The 18926-nt window shown below is 36.1% G+C and overlaps 1 protein-coding gene across 1 annotated transcript in view; it reads right to left on the bottom strand.

The window, feature by feature from the left end:
• Positions 1-14524, bottom strand: part of MYPT-75D (Myosin phosphatase targeting subunit 75D) — a 117718-nt gene extending 103194 nt beyond the window's left edge. The window contains exon 1 of the mRNA XM_075369069.1: positions 14269-14524. The gene's annotated coding sequence lies outside the window, so the exon portion shown is untranslated. The remainder of the gene's footprint in view (positions 1-14268) is intronic.
• Positions 14525-18926: the final 4402 nt, after the last annotated feature.

Raw genomic sequence — 18926 nt, 5'->3', positions numbered from 1 at the left:
TAAGGTTTAATTAATAATACTGGTGAATCTGAGACCGGGAGAAAATTAAATTTAACCGATATACCTTGAAAAATCCTTTATTTGTGTTTCTATTATATATTAATTATTATTATTTAAAACCACCAGCACGAAGTACTGACTATTGAAAATTTGTATTATCTGATTTTTGAAAAAGAATAAATAGATCATAAACATTGTTAAGAGGGTGATGCAAATAATTATCCGGTGGATTAACAATATAATTCTTCATCTTTGAAAAGTGATCATCACTGTCGAGATGCCCAAATTACAATAGCGACAACAGATTTCCGTAGCGGTATTAGATTTGGTAGGAACCAAGGAACCTAAGAGAATCAACTACTTCAACCGAAGCGCTACACCACTGAAATTATGTTAACTTCTTCCTAAGCCCAAACAATCCTAATACTTGGATCTCAGAAATCCACCAAACCTCTGCGATCTATCAACATCTAGTCGATGTTAGAAACCGATGGAACAGTGACATCGACATTACAAGTGTTCGGTTTTTTTTTAATAAGTACGTTTAGCTATCTACAAACAACTGACCTGTCCGCGGTGCGATCTCAAATACTAGATTCGTCATTCTCAATCCTGGAAAAAGACGCGTACCAACAGTACGGAAAGGATTCCTCAGGGAGGACAAAGTGTACAATTATTACGATCTACAGGTTATTTAAATAGTTAGCAACACAGCTAATGATGTAACGAGTAATAACTTTGAATCTAATTATTATTATTATTGGTTTGCTTGGCATTTCTCCCGCCACCACCCCGTTCGGTCGCCCTAAAGCATAAGACCGAATGTCTGTGCCACAAACGGGTACTGAGCCTCGAAACAGTTTAGCGACCGTTGTTCTAAATATCTCCTAGAGCTTACGTAACAGCGTGAGCGGGCTAAGCGCGGTACCATACTACACCACCGGCTTACGTGTCCCAACCGCTCGCTTGCCATATATTTACTGAAATGGGTAGGCGCATCACGTAAACTACTGAGAATATATATGACATCCGTAAATTAAAATTTACTTTGTCAAGACAGCAATTCGCTGCCACGCCTAGGCCGCTAAATACCAGCAAGTACCTGTCCATCTTATTAAGGCGCTTGGAGCCCTAATTGGCTGGTGGTCAGCCGTAAATCTCAAGGTTAGCTAGGAGTCTTTCCCTTAAGTCAACTGCTGATGTCGGTTGAACATAGTAACCGCATCAAAGGACTCCCACAAGGTCCGACGATGCGGCTCTCGCCACATTGATTCACCGCTTGTGAGTGGCCAATTTTCCCCTTGACCTCTAAGTTCCAGGGTGACCCGGTCTCTGCCCCCCCCCCCCCAAGAGCAGTCAAACGGTTTCATTTGACTGGATCTTTCCACAGACGCACAGCTCATCGGCTGCCAGACGGAACCGAAACAGATATTGGTTCAAATTAACACGGTCGGTGAGCACCTGGGCACCCGTTTCCCTTAAAAAGGAACTCGAGGCGTACCATCTCCCCAGATCCCGTATAAACTTGTACCCGTGTACAAGGAAACTGCACGGGTACAAGTTTAAGGAAACTACACGAAACTTACAACTAAGGAAAGATTTGTATCTTTCCTTAGTCGTGGTGTCCCGCTCCAACTGCCATGCATCCATCGCGAGGCTCTGCAGGCGGAAGATGGGCGACTGAACGAAATTTACATCCGGTGCATTGTGATCACCGTTCTGATCCGGTACTGGCCCGGCTCGAAACCGCATCCCAAATACCTCGGCTTCCCGGCCTCTTCGTAATCTCTACATGGCTGCTCGAACTTTCACCACTAAATCGATCGGGAGAGCCTTTCCCGATACGGTGGTACCCTCGTAGCAGGTTGTTTAAAAAACACCAGCGCATACAATTAAGGCTCTGCGCTGGGCACTCCTTAAATTTTGAACAAGTGCTCTATTCGTATCCAACCTATAGGCCCAAACGGGCGCCGACCGTTATAATAATGATATTATTATTAAAGATACAAATTTTTAACGGTTTGTTTATCTGAAGATGTTATTAAATACTGAAATATCGATCTGACTCTCAAATAACATTCGCAGGATTTTTATCGATGCACTCGGTTGTCAGCCGAGGCAAATTCTTGAATAAGTGGTCACAGTATTTCCAGAGACTATTTCAAAACCGAGCCTTTTTTGAGAAGCCCCGAACAATGTCAACGGTCCACTAGGAGCATAATAGCTATTTATTTCAGAAACTAACGATACTCTATAACAAAGAAAATTAATCTCAGGGATTCTTTCTGTTAGGCGTACATTCGGATTCGGCGTGGAAGTTTATGCGGTTTGTTAAAGATTCAGAAGTGCGCTAAAAGAATCTGTAGGAAGGAGGACGTAAAAAAACATTTTATGTTACAACGCATTCACATGAACTGCCGTTCTACTTTTAACTGGATTTAGATCCGCTTATTGCCGATAACATTTGATCACCGGGATTCAATTAATGAAACTCTTTTGGCTTGGGAAAGATCAATTTTGAATGCCATAAGGCCGACTGCTAAACCGTATCGACATTACGAAATTCAAGTTATAAATATATTCTGCGTTAGTATAATCTAATTTTTCTTTTTAATAAGCAAGTAATCGTTTCCGGTTTATTGGATTTCAACATAAACTAAAATACAATATTAAACAATTACAATGAAACAATTACAAAAAAATTTTAGAGGAAAAAACAAATTAATGAAAAAAACAGTAAAAGTCTGTATATTACTATATAATAAAATAGCCAGTTTGAAGGGTGGAATGGTAGGAAAAAATTAAAATTGGAAACACCGATCCAGAAGACATGGCAGAGATAAAGAAGGTATAAGATAAAATAAAAGAATATGTCAAGATTGAAAAGTAATAAACGTGTTCTTACATGAGGATTTAATGTTATATAACACGATTTTAAATTAAATTCATGTAAAACTATTAATATTTACAGCATTCTATAAATATAGAGTAGTAGAATAAGATAAAAAGGGTGTTTATTTAACAATCAAGATTTTTATAGAATGCAGTACCGATGAGGAAGACTTTCATAAAGGTCAGTTTACTATATTAAAATAGACTAACAAGGCTTTTTATGTTATTCACAGATTTTATTGATAAAACAAATAAAAAAATATAAATAAATAAAATTTTTTTATTAAATCTACTTAAATAAATAATTGATATTATAGCAGAGCAAATTACAGAGGTCAACACAGAATTTGGAACTGAAAAGGGAGTAGGCGTTCTGTATAGTATTTTATATGCTGAATCTGAATATGTATTCCGAAACTACCCATCACGTAGCGTTCTTAAGTTACAACCCCTTAAATTTATTTATTCCATCGTTCGCGGAACAAACACAAATAAGTTAGTACGTCTGTACGTTTCCTTATTCACATCTGATATATATTGTGATGCGTGCTGCAAACTTGTATTTGATATATAACGTCGAATGATGTCGTTTCACGCCACGCCAGACGTGTATATACATGTCAGCGAGTCAAGTACTGAGTAATTCAACGCGATGAAATTTTCTTCAGTATGAGTTCAGCTCTCGGGATCGCTTGCTGTGTTCTTCAGCGGCAGTAGTGTATGTATAATAAATTTAGTGAAACATCTGATTATTTAACATTAATTGAAAATTATAATTTAGAATTATTTTTGGATTTTCTTAGCAAATTCTTATAAAAATCGTATATGTATTTTTTTTAAAATATTTTAATTACGTCACAGAAAAGAAAATATTTAAATGTTTTCAATTTAAAGTGATTGTTGAAATTTTTTTTTTCACTTGTGCGTAATACGCACAAGATTACTGGGGTGTATTTCAGATTTCTGGTGTGTCGTATAAATAAATATTAATAATGTTTAAACTATTACTCTTAGTGTACTCCTGTATACCGGTTACAAATAATAATTTTGACCTTACTATGTAGAATAATCGGTTTTTATAGAGTAATCAAGGGACTTTTACTCTAACCTATTCAGGTAAGATTGTTGAATTAATACTCGTATAAATATTTGATGTTAATAAAAACTTATATTTCAGCGATCGTGTAACTGTCCACTTTATTAGAGAATTGGAGGATCGTAACTCACTTTCAAATGAAATAAGTTTAAATGAAGCGCACCAAAAATGTGTATATGTAATTTAATAGACGTACAAAGAAGTCATGTGGTGTTCACATCAGAGTCTTATAATTAAATATTTCTGTAATATTTCAGTTTACTTTCATTAATGAAAAAATTTGAATTTTACAACGAATAAAAATCGGGCTTGTAAAAATTCTCCAAACATTTTTTGTTACGTTTACGGAGAATTCACCGCGAAAAGTCAACGGAAATCGGTATCGAATCTGCTGAAAACTGCTTACAAACATTATTTTGACTATCCCTTGGGAGACCGAGATAAATCCTTTTTTTTTTTTTTTTTTTTTTTTTCCCGACCGGATATCCATTTAAGTATACTCAGTCGGGGAGAGTGTCCTTTTACTCTAAGGGAGTGTCCCCCGCCCACCGGTTGTACACCCGGCACGGCAGGTTAGCTCCCCCGGTCTCGGATCTTTAATTTTATTTTATTCGCCTGCCTCTAATCCCCCGCCTCGGAGACGGGGTATGGCTACGCCACCTCCCATCCCCTTAGCAGGGAACCGGGTCTCGGTCATTATGTCTTTGCCTCTAATCAGCGGTACCGCCCCCACTAAGCGCCGAGGCACCCGCAGGAGCGGCACCGCCAACCGGGACTCGGTCTTTTATTTGTCCCACACTCCCCAGGAGTTCCCCCCCTTCTCAGGAACCCGCACACCACGGCGTACGGGCCCTCCACGGAGGGACTGTCCTCCCTACCCTAATTTCATAAACCCCTTCTTCTGTCCTCTTCTTCCTTGGTGCGTAAGATTTCCCCGGCAAACCTACGGAACCGATCCCAGTTATCGTCACTATAGACCATCCAATTTAAGAGGTTTTCAGGTGTAAGTCCGTTGTCCGAAATTTCTGTTCTATTTGGAGCCCATCTTGGGCATACAAACACAGTGTGTTCCGCATCATCAGTCTCTGGGCAGTACACACATTGTGGGGTAGGTCTTTTTCCAATTCTAAACAGATAATGGCCGAACGAGCCATGCCCCGTCAACAGTTGTGTCGTATAAAAATCTACATTACCTATTCTATTACTAGTCCACATATTTATGTTGGGGATTAGTCGCCTGGTCCAATCCCCAACTCTAGAGTGTGTCCATGTATCCTGCCACTCTTGATCGATTAGCCGTTCGATCTCATCTTTGGACATACCCCTATATCTAAATGTTCTTTGTTTAATTTGTAAATCAACGGGTAGAACCTTCGTTAGTATACACAACGCGTCGTATGACACTGTTCTGTATCCCGCGGCTACACGCAGTAAAGCAAGCCTGTGTACTCTTTTTAATTTTGTTTTGTTTCTCTGAATATTCATTGTATCTCCCCATATCGGGGCCGCATATAAAATTGCTGACGTGGTAGCCGCAGTTATCAGTCTCCTTATTACCATTTTCGGTGTACCATGGTTCTGGAAAAGAGTCCTCAATGCCTTAATCAACGGGGTGACCTTGTTACAAATCATCTCTACGTGTTTGCTAAATTTTAGGCTTTTATCCAAAAGAACCCCTAAATACTTTGCTTCTTTGACCTCCTTAATTCTCTCTCCTCTAATGTTTATATTGAGGTTTCTAATAGGTCTTCTACCTGAAAACACCAAACAACAGGATTTGTTAGGGGATATCTGTAGCATGCTTCCTACCAGCCATTCATCAATTATTCGTAACGCCTGATTTGCTTTATCCTCTAGGTTATTAACTTCTCTGTCTTCTACTAGGATAGCAATGTCATCAGCATATCCAACAACAAAAACCCCCTCGGGATAATCTAATCTAAAAATTTTGTCATAAAAAATATTCCACAGTATAGGCCCAAGGACTGATCCTTGTGGAACTCCTCCAAATATCTCAAATGTGGATTTTCCTTCTAACGTTTTAACCTCAATGAATCTACGGTAAAGGTATTGATTAATCTGGTTGACTAGATAATCACTTATATTCATGGCTTGTAATGCTGCGATAATGGCTCTCCAAGGAACAGATCCAAAAGCATTTTTTATATCCAACATTATAATAAGTGGGATTTTCCTAGTTCTCCACGTGCCGTTTCTACTATTTAATGCCCAGGTCTTAACTTTGTCGATCGCGTTTATCGTAGACCGGCCTTTTCTAAAACCATATTGCTCCGCATGTAAACAACCTTTTTCCTAGATTTCTTCTCTGAGTCGGGTTTCTAGTAATCTTTCGACTACCTTACCCATGCTATATATTAGTGTGATTGGTCTGTATCCTACTTGTTCTTGATTTGGTCCTATCTTAGGAATGAAAACAGTTCTGGCTTCTTTCCAACTATTGGGGAAGTTACGGTTTTGTAAGCCATAACTTGCAACATCCACTAATTCCCAGGGTATGATCCTGGCAAGGTCTTTAATGATGGCGGCAGGTATGCCATCCGGTCCTGGACTTTTTTTATTTTTTAATTTCATGATGGCTTCCAAAACCTCCTTTTGAGTGAACCTGCCAGCCTGACACTCAATTACCTCTCTATTGAGATCTTCTATTCTGGGAAATAGCAATTTAACCTGTCGTGCCGACATTTCAGCACTCAATGTCGGCAGTATCTTCCCAGGCGTTTGGTCACTATCCTAAATGCCTTTCCCCAGGGGTCTTCGTTAAGCTCTTCACACAACTCCAGCCATTTCTTTTTTTTAGCTTGTTTGATAAGGAAGTTAAGTATTTTCCTAGCTTGTCTGTATTGCTCTATCGCAAGACGACCTTCTTCTTCCGTTCTATTTCTAGCGCGTAATCTCTGAGCTGCTCTTTTGTATCGTTGCATGATTCTTCTCTGCTCTTCTATCTCTGCAGACCACCAATAAACCGGGTGATATTTATTGTTACTCGGCGGTATTTTAGCTATCTCCTCTTTAATTATATCCTGGAACGCCTCAGGAGTTATTTGTGGACAATTTTTGATTCTGTTTGCTGCGTTGTTGGTAACGCGGTGAATCTGTTGTTCTGTCATTCTACTGAAGATGTTTAACTGTCTTCTTCCTGGTGGGTACTCTCTAAGGGTGACTAAAATGGCCCTATGGTCACTAGCAGTTTCTTCGTTAAGGACCTCAAAGTCGATTGAGTCAGTACGGATCCTACTGTCGATTATAACCAAATCAATTATCGAATTATGTCCTCTTGCGCTATAAGTGGCGGTCCCGTCGTTAAGACAATTCGCGCCATTAGCCTCAAGCAGTTCCTCTAGTATTCTTCCTCTAATATTCGTGTAGGCCGCACCAGCTAGCGCTGTCTTACAATTGAAATCGCCTAGGACAAGCGTTCTCTTACAGGAGCGCGTCATGACTTGCTGTAAGTCAAAAAGTCTATTTTTAAAGGCTTCCGTAGTACAATTAGGACTAATGTAAATTCCTATTATTATTATATTGCTTAACTCTACGGCTACCATACCATCACCCCTATGATACAGGTTGTAGTCCACATTGCCAGCAATCCTTCTGATGGCCACATCCCCATTCCTGTCAGTCACCCAATGTCCCCTGGCCGCCAAGTACACATTTGGTTCCGTGGCCACCAAGAAGTCGGCATCGTACCTTGTTGCAATCTCCTCAGACAGATCACAAGACAAGCGACTTCTATTATTATTAATTAGTATTACTTTAGTCATGACCTTTGTTACAGCACGGGTTCCCGGTCCTATGTGAAGTGGCTCCACAGACCAGGCATACGGTCGCCTCCTTGCAATCTTTAATTACATGGCCGGGTTTACCACAGTTGAAGCAGAGGTTTGAACGGTCCTGGCCTCTGCACTCTCTTCTGCTGTGACCGACATCCCAACATCGATGACATTTCTCTATATCCGTCCGGATGTAGGCCCTGCAACTCACCCACCCTACTCTCAGCCTTGCTGCAATTAATTTCGTTGCATTCCTTTGACTTGTGACCACCGTGGCATTTTTTGTGTTTCCAAATGCCTCCCTTAGTGATGTGACCTGAAAGTTTTCTCCTTGTCCTAGTACCTTCTCTACCGCTTCCCTGATCTCTCGCTCAGTAGTGTCGCCTAGCATGTCTTTTACATGAACAACTGTTCTACGGTCTCCTCTTGTTCTTATATCCACCTGGAGATCCTCTGCTCTGTTCTTCAGCAGGGAGGAAAACTCCCCCGCCTTCTGCGCCCCACTAATTCGGACCTCTAGTTGTTGATCCCTTCCCTGTTTAATTGACAGTATTTCGCCGGCCTCCTCAACCTTAACCTTTTCTTTCATGGTTTTCAACAGATCGGCATAAGATTTACCGGGGGCCCTTAAAACGACCGTTTTACTTTCAACGACCGGGGGGGTTCCCCTTCTTGTTGATACCGACCTCGACCTTGCCCTCCCTTGTTCGCTCAGGCTGGGGAGTAACATCCTCGGCAAGGTCTTACCCTTCCTCATCATGTATATTACTATTTTCCTCACTATGATGCCCGCTGGACCACTGGGAACCACAAAGACAGCTGACTCCAGCTTACCTACAGCTCTTCGTAAGGCCTTTATAATATGAGAGGCCATTATCTTATCTCCTTCTCTAGAATCATAGATTACCGTGTACCTAGTTCCGGTATTTGTGATCTTTCCATCTTCGAGGATGGTGGAGTCTTGTAAGATCATTGCCCCAGGTGCCGTCCCAGCATACCGGCTGGATGGCTTTAATCCATTCAAATCGATGAAAAAACAGCTGTCATCTCCTGGTCTTAGATCTTTCTCCTGGGTCAGCCTGTTCATTACCCAATCTGTCTATCAGTTGTTCATCTGTCAGCTCTACATCTAGAATATCTGACATCTCGTTCCTGCCATGACTTTCGGTTTGCGTACTTTGGTCGACTGTGTCTGGAGTCTCATCATTTATTCGTTGTAAATCTTTATAAATTTCTGTCAGCTCCCTCTCATGAGCCTTGATTGCCGTTACACTGGCCTTGCCAGTTAGTTGCCTAAGCTGTAATAGTGCATTACCCAGCCTTTACGTAACCTCCTTCAAATTAAGGGGGGCCTCCTCTTCTTCTGATGACCCTGCTCTCGGCCGCTTGGCGGTTCTCCCCTCTACTGTCTTCCACTTTGCTTTTCCTTGATTTAATCCTGCAATGTCCATGTCTTCTGAGACTTCAGAAACACCATCCCTCTTTTCGGCAGTTCCCCTCGAGGGCCCAGCCTCTAAAGAGGCCTTATCTTCTATTGGAAGCGAGCTTCGTCTTCTCATGACTCGGATTAGAAATCAGGGGTTGATTCCGAGTCCTATGATACCCCACACGTGCGGGTACCCCCCAAACAATTTGGGGGGGGGGGTGTTGGGGGGGGATGTAAAATGTATGTGTCACCGAGATAAATCCTGGGCTCCAAATGTAGCACGCATCAAGTGCTACGTTAAACTAATCCGGTGGTTAAAAGCAAAAATTGATGTGGACACCACATCACTTACTTGTACGCCTATAAAGTGACATACACAGATTTTTTTTAAACTGAAAATTCAAAAAATATTATTTCATTAATAACTTCTGATATTTTATCTTTTTTTTTATTGTTATTACTGAATTATTACTTATCGAAATTTTTTTTACAATCAGATATTAATAGTTATTAATAAATTAATATATTTAAATTAAAAAAAAAGACGTTAAAAAAAAAGGAGATGAAGTCTCATTCGAATCGATATGCCTTCACCTAAATCCAAATATTTCATTAATTAAAATTTAATTTGGCTATAACTCTGGAACTAAAGAAACTAAGAACCAGTAATGATATATCGCCGATAAGCTCTCAACGAGGGCTTATTACTGCAGTTAAGAAAAAGTCAAAAATCCTAATTTTTTGGACACGTTTGGTCCAGTCGATCGCAATCAAAAGGAGAGGTGCACAACTAAATGTTACAACATTCCTAAATCCAAAGTTTCAACATCCTACGGTTAATAGTTTTTGAGTTACGCGAGTTACATACGTACGGACGTCACGCTAAAACCAGTTAAAATGGATTCAAGGATGGTCAGAGTGGATATTTTCGTTGAAATCTGAAAACCGAAATTTTTCGCGATCACACTACCTTGTACAAGGAAGTAAAAAGGTACAAGGAAGTTGCCTGTTGGCGTACTATTATAATTTCTTTCTTTTCTTTCTTTTTTCTCTAAATGTTTTAATTTTAAATATGTTATTCACGATCGGTGTTTATTTATAGACTCATCAAAAAGAATCTTAAAGAAGTAGCAGCATGGAAGCCATTCAAAGATGTCGTTATCGATTTTCTTGGAAAAACAAGTTGAAAACCACGATCGGCTTATAAATGAACTCTTAGTGAACGACCAAAATTTAGGCTGCAGAATGTCACTTGTAAATTCATTTTTTAGATTTTCATTTGGACTTCTTCTCTTTAAATTTGGATGACGACGACTAAGAAGGAGAAAGTTTTACCAAGCAACATTGCAGATGGAACAATGTTATTAAGGCAGACGGGATGAATCTATGATGTCTGACTACCGCTGGATGATAAAAAGAGAAGACTTCACCGAACACAAAAGGAAATAAGAAAATTCAGATGAACACAAATGTCTGCAAAATAAAGGTAGGAATTTTAATCGTAATTGTTATTATTTTTTGTATTCTATTATTCAAGTAGTTTCTCAATATTTTAAAGGGTCCTAACAAAACTTGAGAGTGATGAAGAAAACCCGATCTTATTTTACGATTAAGCATAAAGAACGCTTTCTAATTCACCTACTTTTATTTCAGTTCCAAATTAATTTTTTTACGTCGACCTGTTATTCAAATCAAAAAAAAAGTTCTATACGCAATACCGATTTTTACTTTATCTTTTTTTCTAAAAAAAATATAAAACTGCAGAAGGTAAACAATTTCTGAACGACTTAATGTACGATGTATTTTTTTGGCTTCTACAATTTAATTCAAAAAAACGTTTGACGCTTTGAAACATACATGTTTTGATGTACGATATAAAGGCAACAAACAGAACCGATCTGAACGTAAACCAGTAAGTATCTCTTTTCTCAATGAATGTTTGTTAACAGTCGGTGAATTTGAGATACTACCTTTTCGAGTACTATCGTTTACTTCGCTTCTTGGATAGACCGTGAAAGTCTGTAACCACAACCGTCTTTACAAAGTTTACCTTTATCCCTTCTTCTCCCTGGTCGGTACTCTTTTGGAATCTAAGCGAGCATACCAACAGCGGATTCGTACGGTTGATTTCTAGTTTTTTAAAGAGAAAAACATATTCAAGTCGCTTCTTAATTATTTATACACGGAAAATAAATTTCTGCCGATTATTTTGCGAATAGAATTTAATCCTTGTCTCATTCCTCGTTTTATTTTTCAAAGGCCGCTCTAAATCGGTTTATTCTTCCACTCTGTCCAGATGCAAACATTTCAATCTACTTCTTTTAAAAAGCGGTATATAGATCAGGAATAGAGGGCCCTGCATTACCTGCCCTAAGGTATATACCGGCCTGCTCATTTGGTATTTTCTGCATACAAGTGCAAGCGATCCGCTAATGAACCGGATCACATCGTCTAACTCGACTACAATAAAGAAAAGCTGCCTGCTATGCCGGCTAAGATACCGGTATAATAACAACATAACACTACTGGTGAAATCAGACAGCTGACCTGATCCCCGTGAAATGTATAAAAAAAAATTAAATAAAGCAGAAGGAGGAAGATACTCTCTGATCGATAAGAAATATCATGTTGGTGATGTAACGTAATGTAATTTACAGGCTATCTATATGTGATCCGCACAGATGTAATATGTAACTTAACATATTTAAGAAAAAAGGCAAAGTGTCACCAGCATAATGACAGATTTATTGTCACGAAAACTATTGTTTGATGATGCAGGACCAAAATTCAACTCTTCAAACAAAGATTTAATTATTGTTATTTTTATTTAAATACCAATTTTGATAGTAAACTTTGAACGTTCAAATTTCAATTATTGTACTTCACCGTATCAGACCTTAGCTTAAGTTAGGGAAATAATAATAGTCAAACTACAATTTGACGTTGCTGTGCTATAAAACAATACAATTATTAATAAAAATTGAAGACGGGTAAAAATAATTCATTTTTTATCTACGATTAAAATGCTTTATATGAATATAACAAACTTAAGTTTAGTTGAACGTTGCTATTATTATATTTTGGCTATTAGACTTAACAATATCGCAGTTCCATTTAGCAAACTGTTTGGTTGACTTGAAACATTGTCAATGTTCTGTCGCTACAACAGTTGTAATGTGTTGTAAGGTGTAAGTAAAGTTAAAATCCAGTTAAATCTGAATGATTATTTTCACTTCGATCACCATATAGTTCACCGGCTTATTAAACACATTCTCATGGGAGGGTTGACTTGAATACGGAAAGGAAGTATTGATTACATCTTATACAGTGAATATAATATATACTGTGGTAGAAACTAATTTGAAAATAGCAAACAACAATTTTTAAATTTTAATCTGTATTATAACTCATTGGAGGCGATCAAACTTAAATAAAAATAAAGTTACTATGAGATACTTTTAATATTTCTGAAATGTTAATTTTAAAAAGAAATCATCAAGTTGTATATACATCACGTTTATTTTTATTATACTTTTTAACAAAACTTTAATTGCTTTTACTGATATATGCAACACGCTACTAGAATAAAAAATGTATAACACTTCATGGTATTTCTAACCGATAAAGGTAATTAATGTAATTCAATTAAATATAAATCAGTGCAGTTTTACCTACTACATTTACTATTCTTTTATGTGCAATTGCTACTTACAAGTATACACATTTTATAACATTATTTGGTAACTGAAGCAGATATTTAAATTACTAATTCTAGAAAATAGATTATGCAAAATAAAATTTAACATTTCAGAGAATACCGACACAACAAATGAATATGTAATTAAAGAAGGTAGAAAGATTTCAAAAATTTTGTAAACCGAGTATTTTGAGGATGTTAATTTTAAATGTTTACCAAAATTAATTTAACTTTTTTTCTCATTTTAATTCTGTTAAAATGATTCCTCACTCCGTTTAAATAAAAATAAATTTTCAGAAATTTAAATTTAAGTTTGGTTATCTGACGACATACAGCAAAATATTAAATCCTTTATTCATTTACCTGCTAGCAATTGAGATATAATATTTTACATTACAACAAAATCAACTTAATCTGATTAACCGTTAATAATTTAATCACAAATAAATTGTGTCTTTAAGTTTTAATTCATATAAACAGCTAAATAAACAGATCTTATTGTTGTTTCTTTGTGATAAGTATTTGCTGGAATATAATACATGGAACATCAAACAAAACTACCTTCTCATAAATGTGAAATCTAACACAGAATTAATACATGTAGTTTACCGATGTAAAATTAAAAAAAGTATAATAAATGTAAACCGATAATATTTTTTATATATATGCAAATATATAATTTCAAGTACACATGTATAATATTATTCAAATATTATAACGAGCAGTAAAAATTGTATACACTGCAGTAGTCTATTTTAGTAGGTGATTTGCACTTTATCTGTCAAAGATTGTAAATTTTTATTTGTTTGTTTACCGTTTTAAAGCATTACACGATTAAAAAAAAACTTATTGATACCTATTACTTATAAAAAATAATTATTATAAAGACTCAGAGCATAAGATACTGTAAAAGTAAAATCGACTTCCACGACTTATAAATAATTTTTTTTGAACGCAGTTTGAAAAAAAATACTAGAATTTATTAAATATTAAATTTGATTGTTTGGTTTAATACATTGACACACTTTACTAAATAAAAGTCAAACGCATTTTCATGTTTATGGATTACATTAATTTAAAAATGTAAATTAAATTTTACATTAAAAGAGTTCATTTCAATAAAAGCAATACAAACACAAAATAAAAAAAGAACGAATTAGAAAGCAAGTTTTCTCCAGACAGAATCACTGGTTTTATCTACGATAGATGACAGGTTTTTAAATGGAAAGATCGGTTGACTCTTACCTTGTAAACGCATGGACCTACTTTTGAAAGCTAAAATTGACCAGTACACCTGTTAAATATCTTATATTAATAAAATAAGCGATAATAAAATTAATTAAAAATAAAATACATTAGAACTTACGGTTAATAATTTCCTTTGTTTTTAGAAGTCCACCATCAACACCTGTAATCTTACAATGGAATTGTTGAACCATGAAGAGGTTTACCGACTAAACGTTTCATAAAACATCGATGAACTAACCGAAAAACGACATTTCGCGATCGCTTTTTAAACATAATAATATAAACAGATTAAAGAAAATATATTTCTAACTTATATCACAGCAGATACTAAATATAATAAACACCGTTTAAAAAAATTAAAACATTAACGCACGCACATTCATTCACGGACGCAAAGTAACTGGACATAACATTCTAACCGAATCCAACAGATGTAATCAAGGCTAACTGAACTGCTGGAGTCAGCTGTTCCCACAGCAACAGTAGCGTTGTTTTGTTCCAGCACCGGTAGATAGCAGCATATACTAAATGTTTTATTAACTGTTGTGTAGATCACGACAGACGGTTAAATAAGAGAATGCAGGAGCAAAAAATTGACTGTCGTATATCTTCAATAAAAATTAAATATTGTTATTTCTCTCCGATAATCGATTAGGGCAACTTAAATTAGTCTTGTAAATCAGATTTTAAGATAAATCTTCAGAGGATTTTTAACGATTACCGTTATAAATTTATTTATTAAAAAAAAATATATGTAAAAAAAGCGAGCAAACTGAATCCGTAACGCTTAGTGCTTAAAAATTATTTTTTGTAATTGTAAATAAAGATATAATCGAAAAATCTTTATTATCACCGGATATTAACAAAAATTTGCCGATCGGAGAAAATGCACACTCGTCTAAAAATTTCAAGTAATTTTTGTTTTATAATAGAAAAACAACGTTAATAAGATGCCGAAAAATGATTTTAAAAAACAAAAACCGTTTCATAAGTTTTTTAGCTTCATTTTTAATCTACACAAAAAAACAATTTAATGTTATTTGAAAACATTAAACAGCTGCTGTGCTAAATTTTATTATATCAAATATTGTAGATAAAGCATTAAGTAATATAAAATTCCTTCTAAATTAAATTTATTCTCATTTAATTTTCTCTCTAACAGGAGCGCTCTTGTAGTAAACTAATAGTGTTTCAGACGATCATAGAAAAAAACAAACTCAAAATCTCTAAATTATGTTTAATTGAAAATTATCAACCACCAACGATGGTGGTAACGGTGATGAAAATGATCAAACACCATTAACAACTTCAGCAATCCTTGAATGATTCAAGGAAGGTTGTTAACCGGTATTAACAAAATGTAATTTGCAGAGAAAAAATATCAGATTTATGCAAAGTGTAGAAATAAGAATATCAGGTTTAAACGAAATTTAATAACATGTACGTAGCATATCCAAATTAACAACTCCTGTTTCGCTTACTTCAGGGAAAAAGAACGGCCTGTAAAATCGCCGTCGGATATCACAACAGAAAATATTTAATTTTGGGGAGCCCCTTTCATACTGTAAGAGTCGGTGAGGATTTTCTAACTCCAAGATACCGACATTATATGTATTAACTTTTCAATTCAGATGAAATGTTCATTCATCGGTAAACACAAGACGATCAAGAAAGTCACCGTTTTCATGCTGCACCGTTTCAATCGCGAAGTCGGCACACACAACGTAGTCAATAGGCTTCAAAGCCTGCAACAGCTGTAAACGGTACGGGCGTACACGTAAATTTCCTTAAAATACCCGCTCATCACTGGCATCGCTAGTTCGCGGCTGGCCTTCCTAACAGAGTTTTTAGGTTTTCGCAGGAAAGAATCCTTCATACGTGTAACGGATTCTTCAGACACCGTCGGTCGTCCCGAACTCTTTCCTTTACACAGACATCCGGACCATTTCAAACCGATTACGCCATCGACGAATGTTACTGTCACTCGGAATATCCCTATTAAACTTGCTACGGAAGGCATGTTGAACTGTAACTACATATTCACATTTAGCAAGCTGAATAAAGCTACGCCCGTATCGCAAAACTAAAACTGCTCTTTTTGCTCTTTGCTTTTAGCCTTAAATCAGTGTCGAAAATTTCGACCTTAATTTCGAAGCCGAAAATTAGCTAGCGTCACCTTTTAGCGCGATTATTTTTAAAAAGGTTTACAATGTTTATTTAAAAAAAATAATAATTTACTGCTCTTTTATTTTTTCTGATTTCAGGTATATTATTAAAAGAGAAATCGGTTCAGAAGAAGAGGAAGAAGCGAGTCGATCCATCTATGCGACAGAATTCAATGGAGAAAGAAAGACGATGGACGGACGAACAAAAATTTTTAATAAATTCTGTTCGGCATCCTGCTGAAAGATTGCAATCTATTAAACTGTTTATTTTAATTTATTACACGACTGCCCAAAAAGGAGTAGGGTATATGTTTGTTCCACCGTAGCAGCAGAACGGCTGAACCGATGTATGACCCCGCGTTGGAATCCTTATGTTACCGGGAGTGTCGTAGGCTACATAAATATGTATATCTGTTAAAATAGATTTAAGACATTTGAAAACAAAATTATAATATATAAAAACTATCACCCGCACGCCCTTTAATTATCCTATATTAAAGAACAATGTTTTTGTTTGGCAGTCGTGTAACGATAAGTACACATCGTTACTGCGATGTGTAACAATCGCAGTATGCGATCGTTACACATCGCATACTGCGATTGTAACGACGTTTAATGTTAACGTTACACGATAACATTTTATCATGTTACACGATAAACAAATTCTTAAAAAAGAAATTCGTACTAAAAAGTAAAAATGACAGTATTTTGAGCGATTACAATAAAAATTACGTAAAAATAAGTTACTTTCAATTATCTCTTATTATTCATTCTTCTTATAAAACTTGAGGACTATCCTCTCTTTAATAACGCCTTGTTTGTATAAAAATTTGATAATTTTTTAATTAATGCGTGTTTAAAGAGCGAAAAGACAGAGTAATCGATAGACGTTTTTAATTTTTAAAGGAAACGACAATATTACTTGTTTGATAATTAATAAATTAACCGCCACATAAACCGGAGATTTGTTCTTGGAAATATAGAATTGGAAATTTTGTCGAACGGGATTCGAATCCAGCACTTTCCGTATGAAAGGCGGGTAGTAGAAATACTAAAGGATAGCGCTTTTAATTTAACGCTGTATTTCTGTCGATAAAATTAAGTTCAATTCCCTACCAGAAATAGTATCCCGTGAATATCTACACAGTTCCTTTTCAGATTTAAAAAAAAAGAAGATTTTACATTATGCCCCTGTTAATAAATAATTTAAAACACAATACTGCTACATACGTTCAATGAGATACGAATTCGTATAAAAATTTGAAATCGTTTTCGTATAGTATGTTTAAAATTAGTTTTATATTTAATTAATTATCGTACGTAATTATATCGTTTAATCGTACGTTGAATTACTCCACACAAAATTATTATTTGCAACGTGTTGCTCTCACCTGTGAAAAAATACCTCGACCTTCAGAGCATTTTTTTTTTTGGAATGAACGCCTACTGTTGAGGCAAGGATCTTACATTTAAGCGGGATTTTTCGTCTTCACTCCCTCTTTAGTCTGACCACTCCTTTGTTATCGTCCACACTTTTCTCTTATCCTTGATATTTTAAAGAAAAGATGAAGTATTTTTTTTTGTGCATTTTTATCTAGACTTCTTTCGATTCGGGATTACTGGATGCGGTGCGGGGGCCTTTTTGAGTTACTATATCGTTTACCTATATGCGGTTTGATGTAGGCGGGTCTGGTTATAGACCTGTCCAGGGATTCTTATTTGTTTAATGACGGTGGAATTACAAACCCGCTGCGAGCTGGAACTGGGCTACCGTTACTAATCGGATTTTTTTTTTAACCTCTGGGACCGCCGTTAGGCATTGATTCAGAGGATGAGATGTACGATTTGTATTTATTAACGGGATTAGAATGGTTTTTTACCGCTATCGTAGTTATATAATAGTATCGGTATATTCACCCTATAGATAGACGCTTGTAGAAGAATCTGTCGTGTTTGTTTCTGTAAATTCATTAATTTTTCCGTGTTCTTGATTAGATGTCTTAAACGATATTTCTCGATACGTTCCAAAACATTTTAATTTTGTACTTTCGTTTAGGTTATCCGGCTCGCCGAGATTAGCTGCTGCAGTAAAACCGTAATTATTAATATTTTTAGAAGATATACTTAAAATAAGTGGTGTATTTTAACCGAATTTCCGGGTGAAGATTGAATTGATATTCGAAAAATAAGACGATGGTAAATCGGTTTTTAAATTTGTATCAGGTATAGCGTTACGAGAAAAACGCATAAGTACAACGATGATTCCTTTGTACGAAGGAAATCATCAGTAATTTGTGAAAAAAATTTTACGGTACACAAAATAATCAGAGAAATTTCAGTTGTATATGTGAATGTTCGATTTTGACTTGTTACATTAAAATTAAGAAATTACGCTTGTCTCAATGTGTATAAGAACGAGCCATCAAATATTAATCTCAGTCTCTGCTAAAAATAAAGGGGAAAACGTCTGACGAAAGATGAAACGAAATTGCGGTAGTTAGAAAAACAAAACGGAAGTAATCGCGCAAATAAAATAATTTTAACAATTTATCAGAGATCTTGACGCTCTGTAGATGACGCTAGAAATACGCTACTGTGACTGATCAAAAAA

Source organism: Lycorma delicatula, chromosome 6, assembly GCF_047948215.1.
Source record: "Lycorma delicatula isolate Av1 chromosome 6, ASM4794821v1, whole genome shotgun sequence".
Lineage (NCBI taxonomy): Eukaryota > Metazoa > Arthropoda > Insecta > Hemiptera > Fulgoridae > Lycorma > Lycorma delicatula.
The sequence above is the reverse complement of the archived record's forward strand: the minus strand, read 5'-3'. Positions and strand labels throughout refer to the sequence as shown.